Here is a 19,308-nt window from a genome sequence, read left to right as displayed (position 1 = left end):
GGAAGCCAAGAAAGATAGTCCCCGCGCCCCAGCCAAAGCCCACAGCCGACTCTCCTCCAAAGCAGAACCCAAAGCGCCAACCAAGCTGGGAGTAGCTCCATCAAAAACACATCTATTGCAGGTGATTCCACAAGGTCCAAGCTCCTAGGATCACATAAAAAACCGGATGCCTTCTGAATCTGTTTATGGGCTAAATGGTCTCATCTCCTCATTTGACGCTCTTTTTGTCAGAATGTAATTTACCTTAGTGCCACTACAACTGATTTCTCAAACTCTAAATCTTTCTGTACAGTGACTGTGCCGATACATTTATTTCAAGAAACAAAATTCTCAATTCTGTAATTTTTAAAAAGAAAACCAGCCACGTTTTGCTAATCAGGCAAGGGTAAGTTTTCCCCTGAAACAAGATTTTGGTCTCCGGATTTGAAATCTGCCTTTTGTTTCCTGTGTGACTATTTTTTTAAATCAGGAATATACTCTATAATAATACTACCTCCGTGCTAAAATGTAGGTCGTTTTAGTTTTGTCCTAAGTCAAACCTCTCTAACTTTGACCTATTGTGTAGGAAAATATATCAGCATCTACAATACAAAATAAATGCTCAATTTGTGTGTTGCTCTGTGAGCATCTTGTGCTGTAATGTGTGCTGGTAACACCAGCATTCTTGTAACACACTCTTACTAGCTTTCTATAAAGCTGGGACCATCTTTCTCTAAGAAAAATAAATGCACTGTCAAGACATATTCATGGTGGATTTGATGAGACTAATCTGATGTTATAGATTGTATTTTTCTATAAACTGGTCAATATTACAGAAGTTTGGCTTAGGACAGACTAAAGTCTAAAATGGCCTACATTTTGGAATGGATGGAGTAGTTGGTAAAGTCATGTTTCCTTAACCTTAATTGGTTTCCCATGAAGTTTTAAAATTCAGTTTTTAACCCTGCTTTGAGGAAACAGGTCAAAACTTCATTAGGCACTCTCCGTTGTTTTTTATTTGATGTTTCTTACTCCCTCAGTCTGCAAATGTAATGTGTAGTTTGTATTGTTAGGATAAGACTTTGATCAACAAGTACTCTACTACTACGGACTACCCCTGTCCGGATAAGGATGCAATTATACTTCTGTCTCTAGTTAAACTATCTAAAGTTTGGCCAGGTTTGTAGAAAAGATTATCAATATATATGACATCAAATAGGTGTATTATGAAAATATATTCCATGATGAATCTAATGGTGCTTATTTGATAATATAAATATTAATATCTTTTTGTATAAACTTGGTCAAACTCAAGATGGTTTGACTTAGTACTATGCTAGAATTGCGTTCTTTTCCGAACAGAGGGAGTAATCTATTACTCTTTTTATACAAAATTGTTGTCATTAGATTCGTATTCAGAAGTACTTATTTATGATTAAAAGTTTGTATTTTGAAAATGACATTATTGGAGTAATCGCCAATATCTTGTCCTAACAAGACAAAATGTGCCTTACATTTCACAGACAAAGGAAGTATTTCACAAGGTTGCAACAATGATTTTTTTACCATTTGTTTTGTAGCTTTGTTTTAATGTCTATTAGTAAAATTACAATAGGACTGATATGATGAAAGTGTTTTGAATATCAGAACTAGTAATGTAGTTTCCATTGTGCCAATCTATGTACTCTTGGGCATATTAATGGTCAAGCATTAGAAGGTTAGTTCTATACTTTATTAGTTTGTGTCTTAACTTTCCATTATTGGCTCTTGGCAGTACAGTCACTATAGGAAAAAGATTTACAGTAACATAGCTCGATGCAAGAATATTATAAAGGGACGTACCCAGTGCAGAGAGCTCCCGCTCTGTGCGGGGTCTGGGGAAGGGTGTTAGTGGCAAGCCTTACCCTCGCCTGTGCAATGCGAGGAGACCGCGACTCGAACCCGAGAAAAAAATGTTGTAGTACCATTTGGTGTCCCTCATGTTTGGCGACTCCCCGCCTTATAGAGGGTAATTTGAAATCAGAAATCCATTTAGTATTCTAAGAATTGTTTGTTCAGCTTTCCTATAATTTGGCAATATGCATTTTTTTCATTTTAATGAGATTGTTGATGCATTAAGTCGCAAAAAAAAAGAGATTGATGATGCATTTAAAATTCTGGTAACCTATATTATTGTAGATATTGCTTTTGCTTCTACTATTAGCAACAGGGCCCTCAAGTTTATTATTGCAATGGACTTGCTTCCCAGACAACTTCAATCATCTAGAAATATCTTATTCGCAACTACAGGGTCTATCTCTATCTGCCTGGTTGACTTACCAATTGCTAAGTATCATAGCAGCGAGTATGATGGGCAGGTAGGATACTTTTTGTTTCTGTTATCTGTATAATAGATCACCTTTAAAATTGATACCTACATCAGCACCAAGCAGTTTGATCTTAGCAGTATGAAGATCACACTAGTATGTAGGTCGAAAGAAACTTGCTATCTTCACTTTTGGATTGAATGTTCGCATTATCGACTTTTCAATCATGTTGAAATTATTCATGCAACACGGCCTGCCTGCTTGTCTCCTTGACTGATTATGTAGCCTAGAACTTCTTGACATTGTCATTTTCTAAATTCTGGATAAGCATTGAATGGAATTTTTCAATGGGAATACGGGATATAAAAGGCGTCCAAATTATGGTTGAATAGTGTATCTGGTATTCTGGATGGTGAGCAGGTTTTAGTTAGTGCATGAGATCGTCGTACAGCTCATGCATAGGATAAATATGAGCCAATAATCACTTGTGCACTTGTTAGTTTTGAACTTTTAATATCATAAGGAATCCTATGATACCAACTGAGCTTATTTTTGTAGTGAAGATGCGTCATCATGCCCAACTGCCGTAATCCATAGTCTAAGTGGCTCCTGCTTCTCTCACATGGCTGTGGGTTTGTATGCTGAACTGAAGTTATTGCGATGATTTCTCTTGTCTACACTATTATGTGCTCTTGTAGCTTTCCAAGTGCATTCCATTATCACGTGGCAGAAGTTGCTAACTGCCATATGCTGATATGCAATGTGCCGCGTCCTGCATGTGGCACCTAAACAGACTGTTTTTGGTTGTAGTGTTGCATCATCGATTAGCAACAGGACTTCTGATACTCCTCTTTTTAGACACATGAGAAAGATGATCGGGTCCATGGAATTCAGAACAGCATATTCATTTGTGCCTCTAGGCAGCAGCCAAGATTACATGATTGCTATCTTATGTGCAGGGCACCTTGGTGGTCCACCAGGGTGACAGTTCCCCATGCCGTCCACGAGGACAGCGAGGAAATCTGGTGGTTGCCATAGTGCGCGTCGTCACTTCAAATCCACAGCAACTCTGAGCCGCGGTATGTTTGCACGTTCTGACTGCAAGGTGGAGATCACTTCATCAGCAGCAAAGATTGCTAATTTGGACAATTAGCAGTTACCAATAATATGGGCAATAATTGATGGCCCCAATTCTGGCATGCCATCTTCACATCGGATACACTGGGGTAGGGATGAAAACGGTACGGATATTTTCCTTCGAAACCGAATCTGTTTAGAGGGGTTGAGATCTGTCCGTATCCGAGTCCGGATATCCAACATCCGATACCGTATCCGTATCCGAATACTCAAATCGCATATTTATGATGTCGATATCCAATCGTATCCTATCCGACATAGTTGACACTATCTGTATTCGAATCCGAATTCGGACAAAAATATGAAAACAAATGTAATATCAGTGATATCCGTCCATATCCGATCCGTTTTCATCCTACAGTGGGGTGAAGCTTTGTGGGCCGTCCGCGTCCGCCTGTGCATCCTGCCAGTGCCAGCATCGGTATGGGCATGAACAACAGCACTCCAGTTCCAGAAACCTATCCATTCTTCAAAGTCAACTGTTCACAGGCAGTGTGAAAAAAAGGGTACATTTGCATACTCTACCGCAATAGTTGAGTTCTAAATTTAAACATTTTCACAATGTCATTGGAGCACATATACTACGTGACATATCGAATCTTATCCTTGTCCGGTTTGCCATGTTCTTTCCACAGCCAGTTGCTGACTGTACACGCTGGTCTGTCTATCGGCCCTGCACGGCACGCACCTCGCAGTTTTGTTTTGATTTTCACTTCTGCTGCTGCTGAAAGGCTGAGAGAGGTCAGAGAAACTGTGGGGGCGCGCGACTGTAATGATCTGGATGAGTGGAAGGAAGATTGGGACCAACCGATGAGCTTTATTGCAAACTGGAAAACTGTATTTGCTTACAAGAGCGGATAACCGCTGAAGAATGATTACTACTTCTACGAATGTAGCAGCTAAATGGTTACAGTTTCTCCCCTTTCCTCCTAAGGTCCAACGGCTTATATAGCCAGCAGCCGTCGCTGTGAAGTAAGCTTCCTAGGTCCATACCAACCGTTGTTGACGGCCACGCCACCATCACATGAGGTACCTGCATCATGGGTCCACCTGTCGGTCATTACATTCCCTCCTCCTTAAGACTCAGACTGTCCTCAGTCTGTGGATTTCTGAACCTGCTCCGGGGTAATGTCAGCTTCATCCTCCCAAGTTGCCATATGTTCAGGCATCAAACTCCACTTCACCAACACCTGCTTCACTCGTTTGGCTCCACGCAATCTCTCTCTGGTTGCCACAATCTTCTCCGTCTGCTGTACAAGCATTGGATCTGTACTAACCGAAGTCAATTCCTCTAAGACTGTCTGGTCCTTGGGAACGTGCTTCTTCAGTTGAGATACATGCAGTACAAGATGGACTCTACTGCCTTCAGGGAGGTCCAGCTTGTAAGCCACCTTGCCAATTCTTTGTAACACCTTGTAAGGTTCATAGAATCGAAATGAAAGTTTCTTATTGGTCCGAGCCGCCACTGATGATTGCACATAAGGCTGCAATTTCATATACACCAAATCTCCCGGTTGGAACTCCCTTTCACTTATGTGTTTATCTGCCTAAGATTTCATTCTTTGCTGTGCTCTTTGAAGTTGCATCTGAATGATCCTTTTGAGCAATTCTCTTTCTTTCATCCACTGTTCCAATTCCGACACAGCACTTAGATTCAGATTAGTGATGCCTAACTACCTTGGACTTTGGCCATACAAGACCCGAAATGGTGAGTGGCCCAATACTGAATGATAGTTCGTATTGTACCAGAACTCAGCAACCGATAGCCATCTGCTCCACTGCTTTGGGCAAGAGTGAACTGTGCACCTGAGAAAACCTTCCAAACATTGATTGAGCCGCTCGGTTTGACCATCAGTCTGAGGATGGTAAGCCGAGCTCATAAGCAACTGAGTGTCTGTCAGTCTGAACAACTCCCTCCATAGCGTGCTGGTAGGATCTCTATCTGAAATGATAGCTCTAGGAAGTCCAAGCAATTTATAGATGTTATCTAGGAACAACTTTGCAATGTGTAAAGCAGTATATGGATGATGTATAGCAATGAAGTGACCATATTTAGAGAATTTGTCTATGACCACTAATATCGCATTGTATCTGTCAGATGTTGGCAATCCTTCCACAAAGTCCAGGCTTATTACCTCCCATGCTTGTGATGGCACTGGAAGTGGTTCCAGTAGGCCTGGAACCTTGGTGTGTTCCACCTTCGCTTGCTGACATATGTGACACTGCTGAACAAAGCGCTGTACTGACTGCTTCAAACTAGGCCAAGCAAATAGAGCTTTAATTCTCTTGTAAGTTGCTGAAATGCCTGAATGACCTCCAATTCCACTAGCATGTAAGGCTTGTAGGATGTGCTGTTGTGCTAACTTATTGTGTCCTACCCAAATCCTGCCCTGATATCTGATAATACCCTCTGCCAGGGCAAATCCCTTAGGATTATTGCCAGACATTGCTAATTCAGCCAACAGCTTCTTATCTTCCAAATGGTCCTCATAACCTTCTCTGAGCTGTTGCACCCAAGATGGAATGCACTCTGAAACAACCACTATCTCATGTCCAGCAGCACATCTGGATAAAGCATCAACAACAGCATTTGTGATCCCTTTCTTATACTGGATTTGATAATCCAAGTCCATGAGCTTGACCAAGGCCTTATGCTGAATTTTCGAAGTAATCCTTTGCTCTGTCAAGTGCAACAAGCTTTTATGATCAGTTCCGATAAGGAATTTCTTGTGTTGCAAATATGGTCTCCATTTGTCTATAGCCATCAAAATGGCTAAGCACTCCTTCTCATATACTGATAGAGCTTGACTTCTAGCACATAGATGTCTGCTCAAGTATGCCACCGGATGATTAGCTTGCATTAACATAGCTCCAATTCCATAGGCACTTGCATCAGTTTCCAGTACAAAAGGAATGTCAAAATTAGGCACTGCAAGAACAGGTGCTTGCACCATCTTCTGCTTGAGTAACTGAAATGCCTTTTCAGTCTTTGCTGTCCACTGAAACTGACAGCCTTTCTTCAGCAATTCAGTTAATGGTCTAGCCATCATCCCATAATGTTCTATGAATTTCCTATAATATCCTGTCAATCCTAGGAACCCCCTTAACTGTTTCACATTCGTTGGAGTCGGCCAACTGACCACAACTTATACTTTTGTTGGATCAGTTGCCACCCCTTGTGCTGAAATACCATGACCAAGATACTCCACAGCTGGTTGGGCAAATACACACTTAGATCTCTTTATGTAGAATTGGTACTTCTCTAGAATTGCAAACACCTCAGCCAACAACTTCACATGGTCTTCCAAAGTGGTACTGTAAATGAGTATGTCATCCATGAAAACCAAGACACCTCAACGTAACAATGTTGCAAATATAGTATTCATGAGGCTCTAAAATGTTGCTGGTGCATTCGTCAGGCCAAACGGCATAACCAGAAACTCATAGAGGCCTTGATGTGTTCTAAAAGCAGTCTTGTACTCATCTCCTACTGCCATTCTAATCTGATGATAACCTGCACTGAAATCCAGCTTGGTAAACCATTGAGCCCCACTTAGTTCATCCAACAATTCATCAACCACTAGCATAGGATGCTTGTGCTTCATGGTTATAGCATTTAGGTGACGGTAGTCAACACAAAATCTCCATGACCCGTCTTTCTTGCGTACCAATGGTACTGGAGAGGCAAAATCACTGTTGCTTGGCCTGACAACGCCCGTTTGCAGCATCTGCTGAACCTGAGTCTCAATCTCATTCTTTTGAATCGGAGAGTAATGATATGGCCTAATCTTGACCGGCTATGCCTCTGGTAAGAGCTTGATCTTGTGATCAGCTGCTCGTGAAGGAGGTAGCTGAGATGGTGTACTGAATAAGTGAGCATATTATTGTAATAGCCGCTGAATCTGTTGTGGCACCTGTGTAGTTTTAGTAGCCTGAATGGAGGTAATAGACTGATAGATGTCCGACACTAGAGGTTCCTACAGTTCAGAGCACATCTGCAAGCAGCAGGTCACACCCCCACACTGGATCAGACTAAGTAGCTTCTTGGGTCCAATGGCTGGACACATGTCCACTTTATCCTGAATACCACACAGTGCTACTCTCTTCCCATTCAATGTCACCCTCATGTGCTTTGTCTTGTAATCAACCCAGATTGGACTGACTGCCTCCAACCAGTCCTCACCAAGGATCATATCATAACACTGCTGTAACACCTCGGGTGTTTTAAATACTAAAACCTGCCATGTCATCATATGCATTGCAAAGCATTTGGCCTTAGTGAAAACTTTGATATGCATACACTAAAACAAGCTTATCTTTATGTGGTATGTGTTGAATTGTATTGTTTGAATCAAGTTCAAAGTTTTGTTTGAATTTGAATTTTTAAGAAAACCCTGATTTTCAGTATTTAAATCCTACCCTGAAAACCCATTTCAAAATCAAAGTACATTTTGGGGTTGAGCCTTAAAGCAAAAGTGTAGAGCTTGTCAAGTTATACAAAGTTTGTTTTTGGAATTTTCAAAGTTGTTATGAAAAATTTGAAGTAATTTGAAAAGGCGAAATTCTTTAAATGTCCCCTATTTGAATTCAAAATTTCATTTCAAAATGTAGACCGAATTAGGGGGTGGTTGTAAAAGCAAAGTTGTAGAACTTTGAATTTTGAACAACTTTTATTTTTGGAGATTTTTGTGTTGTTATACAAATTTGGGAGTAATTTGGAAATTTAGATGAATGGCAATTCTGTAAATTTGGTGAACAGTGCTCGCCGCTTAAGCTACACCGCCGGCGACCTTCTGCTAGGTACCAGGCGCGCCTGTGGCCGCCCTTGGCTTCACACTGGCGCGGAGAAGGCCCTGCGTGGCTTCTCTTTGCTTCCTGGCCGCCTTTAAAGCCCTGGTGCCGTCGCCGTTCGTCTCCTTTCTATTCCTCTGCTTTTCCCGTCGCCACCGCTCAACTCCGGCGAGCCCGCGCCATCGCCGTAGTGCTTCACCGTCGCAGCCAAGCCTGTCCCAGCTTCGTATTCTCCTTGCGAACCCAGTCCTCCAGCCATTGTTGCCTGATAGCACCAGGAAACGCCGCTCGTCTTCTTTCTTCTTCACGGCCGGCAGCGCCATCGTGGTGTGTGCGTCGCCGTGGCCAGCGCGCTACGGTCTGCCTCTGACCTTGCAAAGCCTTGCTTCAGCTTCGTCTCGATGCCATGGTGCTTAATACCTTGTTGCTTGATCATTTTGTCCACCGCAGTCACCGAAACACCGCCACCGACGACGTTTTGCTCCGCCGTGTTTGCTCAGATCGTCGAACCACCTTGCTGTTGCTCCTTCGGCTCGGTCTTTGACTCCAACGCGTTCGGGGTGAGCTACTGGTGCTTCCTGGACCCTTTGTTTAACTGCTACCGGTCTCCTGTCATTGGCGTAGTGCCGCCGTGCAGTCGCGTCCGCCATGGCTGGCGTCAGGCTTGAATCGTGTTGTAATTGAGTTAGCTAGTGTCTCCAATCGTTGCGCCGTGTTGTTGTGATCGTGTTGGTGACTTCGCTGTCGCCGGTGACCTCGTCGTCGGCGAGATTTTTCGCCGGTCAGAGCCGTCGCCGCCGCGGTCAACGCGGGAGGTAGGAGATGACAGGTGGGGTCGCGTGTCAGTGACCGTGAGTTCGAAATGAATTTTCTGTTTTTCAGATTTGAATGAATAGTATGAGTTTTTGCTATTTTTGTGTAGATTTATTTAGAGCTCCAAAAATTATGAAATTTTTTGTGTGACTTCTCTGTGATGTATATTATTTAGGAAAAATATGAAATGCTGATTTTCAGTACTTTTTGAATGTGATAAAAATTGCTCAATTAATTAATAAATGAGTTTTCATGATTTATCTAGGCTTATTTCTTTATCCAAAAATTATGAAACATGTTTTTCCACTTAGTTATCAGGAGATGAACATTTACAAAAATTTTGAGGTCAATTGGAACAAGTTGATTTATTTCATAATTTGTAATTAAATAATTAATTCATAAAAGTAAATAGTAACCTTTAATGATTTAAGTTTTGATTGAATTTGGATTGAGTGATGACCTTGGGTCATTAGTTGATAATGATTCTTGGCAATGGAATTAAGTGTTACGAAAAAGGTTTAATTAGTTCGACTTGTAACTGTCCCGCGAAGGAAAGTTGTATTCAAGTTGTTAATTTTTGCATCCATCATCGAGGATCATGTTTTATATTTCGCATCATGTTAAACATGGCATTGTTACTACGTGTAGTGAATGAAGGTGAACACGTGGTAGTTAATCAAGTTGCGGAAGAAGTTAATCCGTCTGTTGAGGTCGGATCTGATAATTGTGGAACGTCGTAGGAACCTGACTTTTCCGTGAACCAAGGCAAGCCCCGGATGCATTTAAACCTACCTTGTGTCTTACAAGTTTTTACTGCTTTTGCTTCTATATACTGCATTAAGTGAATAGGGGTCCGGTGGAACCTAATTGGTGCATTACCAACCTTGTTTTTCCATATCTACCTTGTTACCAGTTTTACTTCGTAAATGCCTAGTTATGCTTAGCCATGCTTAGACAGATAAAAGTCGGGTGATTACCTATCACCCGCGAGTTTTAAATGAATCTTTGGTTACGTTTGGTTACTTATGTTATCATGAGATACGGGCATGTGGAGTAATAAATCTAGACTGGGCGGACTCAGTGTGTGAGAGCCACAAGACATGGAGGTCTTGTGAGCGGGTTCCTTCCGCCTGTGTCGATTAAGAACCGTCCGTTGTTGAACTGTGTGAGGTGAGACTTTGTAGTACTAACCACATACTTCGGTAAGCCTTAACTTGGCTATTCTATTACGAGAATGGCTACTCGCGCACTGGGAGTGGAGAGATGGCGGGAATAGCATGTACCCACGTGGCCATGGGCTAGAATGGTGGAGTACTATATTCTCGGGTGGCGCGGACCCGTTCTTGTTTTAGAGGATCCGAGAGTAGGTTGATATATGTAAGTCAGGGACCTGCAGATGTCGTGTGGTCTGGAATCCCCAGCTGGGTTTTTAATCGGTTCGAATCGTCGTTGCTCCTCGGTTATGGAGACTCAACTCTCTGTTCATCATCGTAGTTAATAACTAGAACTCGAGTAAGGTTTGAGAAAGAGTTTGATATGAAGTTCATGATCTCATTACGGATCATGGCAGATTCATATGTGGTTCTTATAAAGTTTTATACGTTGAAGTAAAGAATTTTGTTAAAGAGCTTTTACGCAAAAGAACTTTGACTATTGCTAAAGCCATACCTTGAATCCCTGAGCCTGCATTCCTGAGTCTTCTCAGTTTTATTTCGGTTAAGTCTTGTTGAGTACTTTTGTACTCAGGGTTCGTTGACCCTTGTTGCATGTGAGCCTCATGAGCAGGTCTGTTGTGGACCGTGCTGCATGACTGTTGTTCAGGTCGATGACGATAAGTGAATGTGTGATCCTTGGGCAGGATACTTATATTGTGTGTTTGTATTATGTTATAATGCCACTCCACTACTATTATGGTTTGTATTAATTATCGAACTTAGTTTGTAAGATTTGAAACAACTAGTTTGTAAACTAAGTTATCATAAGACTTCCGCTAATTTACTCTGATGTAGATATTTGAATAAATATTGTAATACTGCAATGACTCTGTAATGGGATCCTGCTCAGAAATCGTGGATGATTCGGGGTTCCCCGAGGACACCCGACAACCTTCTTAAGTTACCAGGAACATATGCATAGTCGTCAGAGGTCGTTGGATAGTGACAGGTGCATGTGGGTCCTATAATTTAGGAGGTTCTGCCACAGAATGGTATCAGAGCGATCGTTACAAAGTCTTTGTTGTATTGTTTTACAAAAAACTTCAAAATGATTTGGTACAAATAGATATAACTTGTTAATTTGGTCCAAATTGCTTCTGGCTTATCTTATTTCATTCTCACCATTCCTTAATTGATTAAAAAGGCTTTGTGTGGTGGAGTAGTATTCTTATTATGCCCTATGTAATAACAACTGTTATTTATGTACCTTATAAGCTTTGATGTTTTTGTTCGTAAGAACGATTCATGCATCATGATTAATCCATTCGTTACTTACTTTCCCTCTGAGTCTGGGTTAGGTAGTGAGTCTGGGTTGAGTTGTGTAATCCATCCTGGCTGTTCTTTAGACTTGGATCAGATTATCTTACTTGGATTAATATTGCTTCCTATAGTATGGCTCGTACCAAGATAACACCCCGTAAGTCCGTTGGACCTAAAGGAGTTCCTCGTCACCAACTTGCTCCTAGGAATGACGGTGCTAGCAGTAGCAGCTCTAGGCCTAATCCCCAGGCAGAGATACAGAGGCTTACAGTAGAGTTAGCTCAGGCTACTAGAGATAGGGCTGTGGATGCCATCCATGTGGGCGAGTTACATGATAGATTGGGATGTCTTACCACCTCTCATAGGAACTGTGAATGTATGTTAGTTCGTATGGTGGAGGGAAGGAATGAAGCTTGGCATAGAGAAGATGTAGCTAGAGCTAGAACTCATGAGCTAGAATTCTATGTAGAAGACCTAGAAGAACATAATACTACCTTGCATGAAGAAGTCCATAGGCTGAGCAACCTTCTGGATCCAAATCATGAACCTCAAGCCGATGAAATGGACCATGGTGTCATCATTGCTGATAATGATGAACTTGAAGAGGAAGAAGAAGAAGATCTGGAAGAATTAGTAATGGTAGATGAAAGTGATAATGAAGGCGGAAATGTTTCCGGAATGGATACCGATCACGAAGTTTGATGTGGTCGAGGAGAAGAGTAGAGTTGTAAATAGTGAGATCTAGTTAAGTTTAGTAGTCTTGTGTGGGTGTGGACTTGTGTTTAAATAAGTGAAACAAGTGTAATGTGTTGTAGTAAGCTCTTTTATCTTTTAATAAAGGCTTGTGAGTTAAGTTTGGTTTGTATGAACAGATGCGTCATACGCGGGGTTCGCATATTCCTGGTACTTCACAAGATGAAGATGGTATTCCTGATCCGCCACCAGTTCCACCAAATTTAGCTGATGCTATCGCCGCCCTTGTCAATGTGACTGTTGAAAATGCTCGATTACTTCGCGAGATAGCTCAGAGTAATCAGAATATGGTGTAGGGAAACTGTGGCCGCAATCATAATCGGCATGAAGCTACATATGTTGATTTCACAGATACAAGACCACCAGTGTTCACCAAGGCCGATGAACCCCTAGAGGCTGATGATTGGCTTCGGACTATGGAGCAGAAATTTGATCTTATTCCATGCACGGAGATGCAGAAACCTGTGTTTGCCGCCCAGCAACTTAGAGGTGCAGCAGGTGCTTGGTAGGCAAATTTAGTGGCTATGCAACCAGCTAGCATTCCAATAACTTGGGCTGAGTTCCGTACTGCCTTTAGAGCTCATTATATTCCAGAAGGAGTGATGGCCATGAAGCTGGATGAGTTCCTTGCTTTGAAGCAAGGGGACCAAACGGTTATGCAGTATGTGGGTAGATTCAATCACCTATCATAGTATGCATCTAAACATGTCAACATAGATGCTAAGAAAAAGAAATGGTTTATGCGAGGTCTAAATACCAAGCTACAAACAATGATGACTACCTGTACCAATGTTACTTATCATGAGGCAGTAAATATTGCAATTGCTTCTGAGGAAAAGTATTGGCAACATAAGGAGATCAAGAAGAAAAAGAGTGGGTAGTCTGGATCCTTTGGTGGAAATCAAAAGAGGCAAAAGATAATCTATCACCCAGTCAACCATTATCGTCCTCCTTATCATCCGCCGCAGTTCCAAGCCGGGCAACAATCAAATGTCCGTCCTGCCACAACTTACCAGAATCCACAACAGACCAATGCTCCTGGTGTCAATGCTCCAATGTCCCAGGGTCACAATTATCCATGTTACAATTGTGGAAGGTCCGATCATTTCTCCAGGGAATGTCCGTATCCCAAACAGTATAATTCAAATTCTCAGAAGGCCCCTACCAATCAACAATAGTGTCAAGTACAGAACAAGAACAACAATCAGAATGCTTAAAAGGGCAAAGATGAAAGGAAGACAGGACGTGTGTTCTATATTCAAGCTGGGGAAATTCCAGAAGGGGAGCCAGTGATGATGGGTATGTTTCATGTCGCCAATCACCCTGCTATTATGCTTTTTGATTCTAGTGCATCTCATTCATTCATCAATAGAACCTTTGTCATAAAGCATGAAATTCCAATTGGGGAAACAAAGGAAAATTTCTTTATACAGTCGCCCGGGGAACGTCTGTGTACTAAGGAAATGGTATACCAGGTACCCATAAACCTGGGTGGGTATATTTTTCCTACTACCATGATTATTCTCAAGGATCAGGATATAGATGTGATCTTGGGAATGAATTGGATGTATCAGCATAAGGCTGTTATAGATGCTTTGAATAGAACAATAAGGGTGAGTTTGCCAGATAATAATTATCCACTTCTTATCCAACTTCCAACCTTAAGGAGAACAGTGGAAAGAGTTTGTGTAACTTTTGTCAAGGAGATTAGGGATATCCCGATAGTTTGTGAATTCCCTGATGTTTTTCCTGAGGATTTACCCGGTCTACCACCAGATAGGGATGTTCAGTTTAACATAGAGTTAAAACCTGGAACAGCTCCGATCTCTCGGAGAGCTTATAGGATGCCACCCAAGGAATTAGCCGAGTTGAAGACTCAGTTGCAAGAGTTGATTGGGAAAGGATTTATTCAACCTAGTTCATCACCTTGGGGATGTCCGGCAATTTTTGTGAAAAAGAAAGATGAGACACTAAGGTTATGTGTTGACTATCATCCGTTGAATGAAGTGACCATTAAGAATAAGTATCCCTTACCTCGGATAGACTTGGTTTTTGATCAACTGGCTGGAGCCAAAGTTTTCTCCAAGATTGATTTAAGGTCAGGCTATCACCAAATCAAGATTAAGCCTGAAGATATTCCCAAAATGGCATTTACCATAAGATATGGATTATATGAATACTTGGTAATGTCTTTTGGTTTGACAAATGCTCTGGCTCATTTCATGTATCTAATAAATTCAGTATTCATGCCCGAGCTAGACAAATTTGTAGTGGTGTTCATTGACGACATCCTAGTTTATTTCAAGAACAAGAAGGAACATGCGGAACATCTTAGAATTGTCCTGACCCGTTTGAGAGAACATCAACTATATGCCAAGTTCAGTAAGTGTGACTTTTGGCTTAAGGAAGTATAGTTTCTTGGACATGTCTTATCAGCTGAAGGAGTTGCAGTGGATCCAAGCAAAGTTAAGGATGTGCTTGATTAGAAACCACCCACCACTGTTCATCAAGTTCAGAGTTTTCTGGGACAGGCGGGGTATTACCATCGTTTTATTCTAGATTTCTCTAGAGTATCCAAGTCCATCACTGAGTTGTTGAAGAACTAGGTCAAGTTTGTCTGGTCATCTGATTATGAAGAGGCTTTCTAGACTTTAAAGAGACTGTTAACCACTACACCAGTATTAGCCCAACCTGATATCGAGAAGTCATTTGACGTTTATTGTGATGCTTCGGGTATTGGTATTGGATGTGTATTGATGCAAGAAGGCCGAGTCATTGCCTATGCTTCCAGACAACTTAAGCAACATGAAGAGCACTATCCTACTCATGATCTAGAGTTAGCAGCAGTTGTCCATGCTTTGAAGATTTGGCGGCATTACCTGCTTGGTAATACGTGCCATATTTATATAGACCACAAGAGTTTAAAGTATATCTTTACTCAATCCAATTTGAACATGCGACAAAGAAGATGGTTAGAATTGATTAAAGATTATGACTTGGAGGTACATTATCACCCTGGTAAAGCAAATGTGGTTGCAGATGCCCTCAGTCGAAAGAGTCATTGCAATTGTCTGACAGTAAGAACAATGGGTTTGACTTTATGTCAAGAGATGGAGAAGTTGAATATAGAGGTAATTCAACAAGGTAGTTTGACCAACATAATTGTTGAAGCCACTATTCGAGACCAGATTATTGCTGCTCAGAAAGAAAACAAGGGTATAGCCCATATCAAAGAAAGAATCAAGAATGGGAAAGCAGAATGCTTCAAAGTAGATGATGAAGGTGTGTTATGGTTCAAGAATCGCTTAGTGGTACCAAAGGTTCCAGAGTTGCGACAGTCAATTCTTGAAGAAGCACATGCTACTAGGTTATCTATTCATCTGGGAAGTAATAAGATGTACCATGACTTGAAACAAAGATTTTGGTGGACCAAAATGAAGATAGAAATTGCCCGGTATATAGCCAAGTGTGATACTTGTCAAAAGGTGAAAGCTATACATTTGAGGTCTGCTGGAGAGTTACAGCCATTACCTATTCTAGCTTGGAAGTGGGAGGATATTAGTATGGACTTTATTGTTGGTCTACCCAAGACATCAAAGGGCTTTGACTCAGTATGGGTTATTGTAGATCGACTAACCAAGTCAGCACATTTTCTTCTGGTCCAAAGTACATATCCCACTATCCGATATGCCAAGATGTATCTAGACAGAATTGTGAGTTTACATGGGGTACCAAAGACCATAGTGTCAGATCGGGGTACACAGTTTGTCTCCAGCTTTTGGAAACACTTGCATGCTTCGTTGGGTACCAAACTCCTATATAGTACAGCTTATCATCCCCAGACTGATGGTCAGACTAAAAGGATCAATCAAGTACTTGAAGATATATTAAGGTGTTGTGTCCTTAACTATTCCAAGAAGTGGGATGAATGTCTACCTTTGGCTGAGTTCTCATACAATAATAGTTATCAAGAGAGCATTAGAATGGCTCCGTTTGAAGCACTTTATGGTCGTAGATGCAGAACATCACTGAGTTGGTCTGAACCCGGGGAAAGAATATTCTTTGGAGTTGACCTTGTGAAAGAAATAGAAGACAAGGTTAGACAGATACAAAGTAATTTGAAGATAGCTCAGTCCCGACAAAAGAGTTATGCAGATAAACGACGTAGATCATTGGTGTTTAACAAGGGAGGTTTTGTATATATGAAGGTATCACCAATGAAGGGAGTTACCCGTTTTGGTGTTAAAGGCAAGTTGACACCTCGATATATTGAGCCATTTCAAATTTTAGAGAGGTATGGAAAAGAAGCATATCATTTGAAATTACTAGAACATCTCTCAGCTGTACATGATGTGTTCCATATTTCTCAATTGAAGAAGTGTCTCCGAGTGCCTGAGCAGAATGTTGAGGTTGAAGGAGTGGAACTTGAACCGGATTTGACCTATTCCGAATATCCTATCAGAGTTCTGGATCAGAAAGATCATGTCACACAAAGGAGGACAATCAAGTTCTACAAGATACAATGGAATCAACATTCCGAAGAAGAAGCTACTTGGGAATCCGAAGATTACTTGTTAAAAAAATTTCCAGAGTTTCTTGCGTCGATATAGAATAATGTTAGTCTGCTTTATTGATAAGAATCATGTTTGTAAAGGGACCTCAGCTGTTTTATGGACAAGTTTTGGATGATTTTGGACTGACACATTTCCTTTTCCATTACTTACCCTATGACTTTGAATCTCGGGGCGAGATTTCTTTTAGGGGGAAGGATTGTATCACCTCGGGTGTTTTAAATACTAAAACCTGCCATGTCATCATATGCATTGCAAAGCATTTGGCCTTAGTGAAAACTTTGATATGCATACACTAAAACAAGCTTATCTTTATGTGGTATGTGTTGAATTGTATTGTTTGAATCAAGTTCAAAGTTTTGTTTGAATTTGAATTTTTAAGAAAACCCTGATTTTCAGTATTTAAATCCTACCCTGAAAACCCATTTCAAAATCGAAGTACATTTTGGGGTTGAGCCTTAAAGCAAAAGTGTAGAGCTTGTCAAGTTATACAAAGTTTGTTTTTGGAATTTTCAAAGTTGTTATGAAAAATTTGAAGTAATTTGAAAAGGCGAAATTCTTTAAATGTCCCCTATTTGAATTCAAAATTTCATTTCAAAATGTAGACCGAATTAGGGGGTGGTTGTAAAAGCAAAGTTGTAGAACTTTGAATTTTGAACAACTTTTATTTTTGGAGATTTTTGTGTTGTTATACAAATTTGGGAGTAATTTGGAAATTTAGATGAATGGCAATTCTGTAAATTTGGTGAACAGTACTCACCGCTTAAGCTACACCGCCGGCGACCTTCTGCTAGGTTCCAGGCGCGCTTGTGGCCGCCCTTGGCTTCGCGCTGGCGCGGAGAAGGCCCTGCGTGGCTTCTCTTTGCTTCCTGACGGCCTTTAAAGCCCTGGTGCCGTCGCCGTTCGTCTCCATTCTATTCCTCTGCTTTTCCCGTCGCCACCGCTCAACTCCGGCGAGCCCGCGCCGTCGCCGTAGTGCTTCACCGTCGCAGCCAAGCCTGTCCCAGCTTCGTATTCTCCTTGCAAACCCAGTCCTCCAGCCGTTGTTGCCTGATTGCGCCAGGAAACGCCGCTCGTCTTCTTTCTTCTTCACAGCCGGCAGCGCCATCGTGGTGTGTGCGTCGCCGTGGCCAGCGCGCTACGGTCTGCCTTTGACCTTGCAAAGCCTTGCTTCAGCTTCATCTCGATGCTGTGGTGCTTAATACCTTGTTGCTTGATCGTTTTGTCCACCGCAGTCGCTAGAACACCGCCACCGACGACGTTTTGCTCTGCCGTGTTTGCTCAGATCGTCGAACCACCTTGCTGTTGCTCCTTCGGCTCGGTCTTTGACTCCAACGCGTTCGGGGTGAGCTACTAGTGCTTCTTGGACCCTTTGTTTAACTGCTATCGGTCTCCTATCGCCGGCATAGCGCCACCGTGCAGTCGCGTCCGCCATGGCCGGCGTCAGGCTTGAATCGTGTTGTAATTGAGTTAGCTAGTGTCTCCAATCGTTGCACCGTGTTGTTGTGATCGTGTTGGTGACTTCGCTGTCGCCGGTGACCTCGTCGTCGGCGAGATTTCGCCGGTCAGAGCCGTCGCCGCCGCGGTCAACGCGGGAGGTAGGAGATGACAGGTGGGGTCGCGTGTCAGTGACCGTGAGTTCGAAATGAATTTTCTGTTTTTCAGATTTGAATGAATAGTATGAGTTTTTGCTATTTTTGTGTAGATTTATTTAGAGCTCCAAAAATTATGAAATGTTTTGTGTGACTTCTCTGTGATGTATATTATTTAGGAAAAATATGAAATGTTGATTTTCAGTACATTTTGAATGTGATAAAAATTGCTCAATTAATTAATAAATGAGTTTTCATGATTTTTCTAGGCTTATTTCTTTATCCAAAAATTATGAAACTTGTTTTGCCACTTAGTTATCAGGAGATCAACATTTATAAAAATTTTAAGGTCAATTGGAACAAGTTGATTTATTTCATAATTTGTAATTAAATAATTAATTCATAAAAGTAAATAGTAACCTTTAATGATTTAAGTTTTGATTGAATTTGGATTGAGTGATGACCTTAATATGTCGGTTGATATATATAAGTCGGAGACCTGCATATGTCGTGTGGTCTGGAATCCCCAGCTGGGTTTTTAATCGGTTCGAATCGTCGTTGCTCCTCGGTTATGGAGACTCAACTCTCTGTTCATCATCGTAGTTAATAACTGGAACTCGAGTAAGGTTTGAGAAAGAGTTTGATATGAAGTTCATGATCTCATTACGGATCATGTCAGATTCATATGTGGTTCTTATAAAGTTTTATACGTTGAAGTAAAGAATTTTGTTAAAGAGCTTTTACGCAAAAGAACTTTGACTATTGCTAAAGCCATACCTTGAATCCCTGAGCCTGCATTCCTGAGTCTTCTCAGTTTTATTTCGGTTAAGTCTTGTTAAGTACTTTTGTACTCAGGGTTCGTTGACCCTTGTTGCAGGTGAGCCTCATGAGC

The sequence above is a fragment of the Miscanthus floridulus genome, chromosome 18, assembly GCF_019320115.1.
Source record: "Miscanthus floridulus cultivar M001 chromosome 18, ASM1932011v1, whole genome shotgun sequence".
Classification (NCBI taxonomy): domain Eukaryota; kingdom Viridiplantae; phylum Streptophyta; class Magnoliopsida; order Poales; family Poaceae; genus Miscanthus; species Miscanthus floridulus.
The sequence above is the reverse complement of the archived record's forward strand: the minus strand, read 5'-3'. Positions refer to the sequence as shown.